Below are 6,657 nucleotides of genomic sequence, written 5' to 3' on the forward strand. Positions count from 1 at the left end.
AGGGTGATGGTGATGATGAGAGGGTGATGGTGGCGATGATGAGAGGGTGATGGTGATGATGATGATGAGTGGGTGACAGTGATGATGAGAGGGTGATGGTGATGATGATGATGAGAGGGTGATGGTGATGATGAGTGGGTGACAGTGATGATGAGAGGGTGATGGTGATGATGGTGAGAGGGTGCTGATGGTGATATAGTGATGATGATAGGGTGACAGTGATGATGAGAGGGTGATGGTGGTGATGATGAGAGGGTGATGGTGGCGATGATGAGAGGGTGATGATGATGAGAGGGTGATGGTGATGATGAGTGGGTGACAGTGATGATGAGAGGGTGATGGTGGCGATTATGAGAGGGTGATGATGATGATGATGAGAGGGTGATGATGGTGATGATGAGAGGGTGCTGATGGTGATATAGTGATGATGAGAGGGTGATGATGAGAGGGTGATGGTGATGATGAGAGGGTGATGGTGGCGATGATGAGAGGGTGATTGGTGGCGATGATGATGAGAGGGTGATGGTGATGATGAGTGGGTGACAGTGATCATGAGAGGGTGATGGTGGCGATGATGAGAGGGTGATGGTGATGATGAGAGGGTGATGGTGATGATGAGGGGGTGATGGTGATGATGAGTGGATGACAGTGATCATAAGAGGGTGATGATGGTGATATGGTGATGATGAGAGGGTGATGGTGATGACGACAAAGGAGAGGGTGATGATGATGGTGATATGGTGACGATGAGAGGATGATGGTGATGATGGTGATATAGTGATGATGAGTGGGTGACAGTGATGATGATGATGATGAGAGGGTGATGGTGATGATGGTGATATGGTGATGACGACAATAAGAGGGTGATGATATGGTGATGATGAGAGGGTGATGGTGAAGATATGGTGATGATGAGAGGGTGATGGTGATGATGGTGATATAGTGATGATGAGTGGGTGACAGTAGTGATGATGATATGGTGATGATGATGAGAGGGTGACGGTGATGATGATGACGATGAGAGAGGAGGAGGAGGAGGATGGGGGGGGTAGCAAAGGAGCGTGCGACAGAAGCGACCTGCGCGTAGCATGAGTGAGCGGAGTCTGTTTTCGCAGTGGGCGGCGCCATCGAGAAGAGGTGGGAGGGACTCCGAGTAGCGAGGTTGACCGCACCTCCGGGTCGGCTGCGTGCGGTGCGAAAGAAAGTTCAGGAGTCACGTGGTGTATGGGAGGCTCCGGCTGGCTGAGAGCGAGCGAGGGACGAGAGGCCGTGACGCATCCGTACACCGATGTAACCTGTTTATTGTTAACAATCACGGTACAATCAACGACTGTAACAAATTCCCACCCCCCCCCCCCCCCCGGACATCGATACACGCACGTGTCCGCATACGCGCGTCATCTCTTCCGTCGCAACGTGAAACTATCTAGAGACAAAGATCCCCCGTGAAGCCTTAAAAGACCGTCGGGGCAAGTGCTGTTAGCGAGCAGCACCTATGAAGGCCGGAACGGTACACGAGGGGGTGGGTGGCCAGCACCACGCCCGGCCGCCTTTGTCTCCCCAGTGGCGATGTTTACACACCGCACCGGGTACTCATTTCAGGCTGAGTCGACCTAGGGGAGGCCCGGGACCGGTTCAGATCATCGTCACCGGTGTTGGCCGTGAGCGGGAATCGAACCCGGGTCGCCGGGTTCATAGCGCAGCGTAGCGCTAACCGCTACACCACCGCTCCCCACAACTATCTATACACGCACGCACACACACAACTATCTATACACTCACGCACACACGCAGAGAGACACACACACAGAGAGACACACACAGAGACACAGAGAGACACTCACGCACACACATACGATGGCAACGGCAAGACCGCACGTGTGGATTCGAACCCAGGTTCTCAGCTTTGGCTGTCTCGGTGACTCTGACACGGCCATTATGAACCCCCCTGAGAGAGAGAGACACAGACACACAGAGAACTAGGGCTTGAACCCAGGCCCCAAGATTGACTGGGTCAGTGGCTGTGACACGGCCATTATGAACCCTGAGAGAGACACACACAGAACCAGGGCTTGAACCCAGGTCTCAGGAGTGACTGGGTCAGTGATTCTGACACAGCCATTATGAACCCTGAGAGAGACAAAGACACACACAGACCCAGGGCTTGAACCCAGGCCTCAATATTGACTGGCTCAGTGTCTCTGACACGGCCATTATGAACCCCCCTGAGAGACACACAGACACAGAGACCCAGGGCTTGAACCCAGGACTCAAGATTGACTGGGTCAGTGACTCTGACACGGCTATTATGAACCCCCTGAGAGAGACAGACACACACACAGAGACCCAGGATTTGAACCCAGGCCTCAGGAGTGACTGGCTCAGTGACTCTGACACGGCCATTGTGAACCCCCTGAGAGACACAGACACACAGAGACCCAGCGCTTGAACCCAGGCCTCAGGAGTGACTGGGTCAGTGACTCTGACACGACCATTATGAACCCCGAGAGAGACAGACACACACAGAGACCCAGGGCTTGAACCCAGGCCTCAAGATTGACTGGCTCAGTGACTCTGACACGGCCATTATGAACCCCCCTGAGAGACACACACACACACAGACCCAGCGCTTGAACCCAGGCCTCAGGAGTGACTGGCTCAATGACTCTGATACGGCCATTGTGAACCCCCTGAGAGACAGACACACAGAGACCCAGCACTTGAACCCAGGCCTCAGGAGTGACTGGCTCAGTGTCTCTGACACGGCCATTATGAACCCCCCCCCCCTGATAAATAAACCCACCTAGACCCAGGGCTCGAACCGTCAGTTCTTTTTTCAGACGTAAGTGGCGGTGTAGGCACGTGGCCCTATTGAAAGCACGCATGGTGATTCATCTGCTTATTTACCTATCCTTTACTTTGTACCGGTATACAGGAAGCCGTGGGTACGATCCTGGCCTGGTAGGATGAATAAATAAAACGGGTGTCGTGTGAAGACGTTCAAACATAACAACAGATTAAACCTTTTCCGCAAGGAATCAAGTGACCGCATTCGCCACACACTCGCGCGCGGTACTTGAGGTGAACATTCAAACACAAACGCGGCTCTGATGGCGATGTTACGTGGCGTTGTCTATGAAACTGATTGGCCTACATCAGAGACAGCAGCCTTGATTAGGGCCTAGTCCCACGAGCAGCGTCAGAGCAGAGAACGATGACAAAAGGCCAACAAGCACAAGGGCAAGGCACCATCGGGGCCTTGAGAGCTCGGGGCGAGCAGCGATATCACGGGGACACATTTTTGCCAGTATCAGAGTATGAAAAAAATTGGCTTTTACCCTTTCTGGCCATAATAAAACCGGAATTGTGTTCAGATGTCCAAACACCCAATAGATTTTTAAAACTAACTTTTTGCAAGGAATCAAATTACTGCATTTAAAAAAATAAAATCTAATGGCGTCACGTCACCGTTGGCGGAATACGCCCTCCGCTAAGTTGGCCCCTATCTCCAGAGCCCCGTTTTTTTCGGGAAGGTGTTTGGCCTACTCTTCCACGCTGGCCAGATGTATTGTATGAGGTCCCCACCGCTGAGGTATGCGGCAGTAGACTATCGCTTTCAGAAGCTGTGACATGGCCATCACAAATGATAGCAGCCTCAACCGAGTGACTGATATCACCACCATCATCATCACGTGGACATGTACAGCAGCAGCTGAACGCTCTAAGCGCGTGGCGATGTTGATTCTAAATGTGGAGGGGGGGAAAAATCCCGGAGGAGGACTTGGAGATAAATCCACAGACTCCAAAATCTACAGCAGCAGCAGGCGTTGTCAGGGGTCGGTATCGAACCCATAACCTCCTGCACACCAGGCGAGGTAGTCAACATCTCCTAGCCACCGTGATGATGATGAGAGAGAGACGCAGACTCAAAATCTACAGCAGCGGGCGTCAGAGTCTGGATCGAACCCACGACCTCCTGCACACCAGGCGAGGGAGTCAACATCTCCTAGCCACCGTGATGATGATGAGAGAGACGCAGACTCCAAATCTATAGCAGCAGGCGTCAGAGTCTGGATCGAACCCACGACCTCCTGCACACCAGGCGAGGTAGTTAACATCTCCTATCCCACCGCGGGGCTGGGTAGACTCCAGCTCGTTCAGAATGTTTAGAATGCATCTGCACACGTATGCACGTACGTATGTTGAACCAGCAGGTGCCATGGGTCGGCTGACTGAGATGACCGGTAGATGCACCACCAGCTGTACCCACTACTGGCATCACCACCAACACCACCAACACCACTACCACCAACAAAGACAAAGACAAAGATCCCCCGTATAGCCTTAACAGACTGTAGGGGCAAGTGCTGTTAGCGAGCACCTACGAAGGCCGGAACGGTACACGAGGGGGTAGTTGGCCAGCACCACGCCCGACCGCCTTTGTCTCCCCAGTGGCAATGCTTTTATCCACCGCACCAAGTACCCATTTGAGGCTGAGGCGACCTAGGGGAGGCCCGGGACCGGTTCAGATAATCGTCACTGGTGGTGTTGGCTGTGAGCGAGAATCGAACCCGGGTCACCAGGTTCATAGCGCAGCGTAGCGCTAACCGCTACACTGCCGCTCCCCATAACCACCACCAACACCACCACTACCACACACACCAAAAGATCCCCCCGTATAGCCTATGGTAGAGTGGTGGGACAAGTTCTGTTAGCGAGCACCTATGAAGGCCGGCACAGCACACGAGGGGGTGGGTGGCCAGCACCACGTCCGGCCGCTTTTGTCTCTCCCCAATGGCAGTGTTCCCTACACACCGCTACACCAGCTACTCATTTGAGGCTGAGGCGACCTAGGCGGAGTCCCAGAATCGGTTCAGAGAAATCGTCACTGGTGATGGTGGTGGCGGCCGTGAGCGGGAATCAAACCCGGCTTCGCCAGGTTCGTAGAGCAGCATGGCGCTGACCGCAATGCCACCGCTCCCCATCACCACCACCAACAACAACCGCCATTCGCCACTAATTGGCGGTGACGTCACCACGACGCTTGTGCCAGGCCATGTGCACCTTGAGGCCACGTGAAGTGTCGAACGCCCGCTGGCAGGAGGTCACGGGGCAGACCCAGCAGGTGCCACGGGTCGACTGACTGAGATGACTGAGATGACTGGCTGATGCACCAACTGTGCCCCCTACTGTGCCAACTTGCTGTGCTTTAGCCACCCGACGCTCCGCTCGTTGTTGTGAGCGTCGCTCCTCCGCCCTCCGTTGTTGTTGGAGGGCGACTGCCTCCAACTGCCCAGTAGCGTCCTTCACGAGCCTCCTCCACAGAGGCCGATCTTGACACCGCTGGTACCAGTCATCGGCAAGTCCACTCAGCTCCACGTCCTCCTGTACCACATCACTCCATCTCTTCTCTAGCCCGTGCCGCGTCCGTTTAGCCCCCTCGATCCGGCCGAACAAAAGCTGTTTTGGCATGCGGTGGCTGGGCATGCGGGCTACATTGCCCAGCCAACGCAGCCTTGCCTGCCAGAGGAGCTCACCGATGGGACTTTGTCCAGATCTTTCGAGGATTTGTGAGCTCCTCACACAATCCAGCCTGGTTAAACCCAGGATTAATCGTAGGCAGGCCAGCTTAAATGTGTCTAACCGGCGAAGATGTTCCGTTAGGGGGGTCCACGTTTCGCAAGCGTAGAGAAGGGAGGGAATAACCGTGGCCGAGAAGACCTGAAGCTTAGTGCGGAGCGACAGACCAGGTAGCTTCCACACAGTGTTACGCAACCGATGAAAAGATGCCACTCGACTGATTCGGAGTGAGACCTCTGCTGTTAAACCGGAGCCGGTCATGAGCACACTGCCCAGGTATGGGAAACTCTCCACTCTCTCCACAACTGCCCCATCACCGATTGGTAGTTGTGGGGGTGGAGTGTCCGATGGTACAAAATACCCAGGCATGTGCTTCGTTTTGGTGGGGCTGATGGTAAGGCCCCACCTCTGAGTGGCACACTCCAGTTTCAGCAGCAGCGTTTCCAACTGAGTGAGCCGCAATTACCAGGTCATCGGCATACAAAACGTGGTTGACCAATAGGGAGCCATCCCTTGACTGCACCCGGGCATCGATCAGCCACCACCACCAACACCACCACCACTACCACCACCACCAACACCACTACCAACACCACCACTACCATCACGACCACCACCACAATTCAATTTAACTAAAAAGCTAAACGGCTAACGGCTTAAATAGTGAAACTCGCGAGCACGTGACTACCCGTCGGGTTTGACGTAGGGATGGGGAGGGATGGGGAGGGAGGGAGGGAGAGGGGGGGAGGGAGAGGGGGGAGGGTGGGGGACAGGGAGGGGGGAGGGTGGGGGGGAGGGAGAGTGGGGGGGGAAGGAGGGAGAGGGGGAGGGAGGGAAGGGGGAGGGGGATGGAGAGGGGGGTGGGGGGAAGGAGGGAGAAGGGGAGTGGGAGATGGATTGAGAGGGAAGGGAGGAGGGAGGGATGGAGAGGGAGGGAGATGGAGGGGAGTGCGTCGCCTCACAGACCGGCACGAGACGTTGGTGGTGCGTCGACTCCGCTCACCACGCACCGCTCACCGCCCCCAGCCCCCCCGCTCACCGCTCACCGCCCCCAGCCCCCCCGCTCACCACTCACTG

The sequence above is a fragment of the Petromyzon marinus genome, chromosome 80 (genome assembly GCF_048934315.1).
Source record: "Petromyzon marinus isolate PM22_M1 ecotype Great Lakes invasive population chromosome 80, UKy_Petmar_22M1.pri1.0, whole genome shotgun sequence".
NCBI classification, from domain to species: domain Eukaryota; kingdom Metazoa; phylum Chordata; class Hyperoartia; order Petromyzontiformes; family Petromyzontidae; genus Petromyzon; species Petromyzon marinus.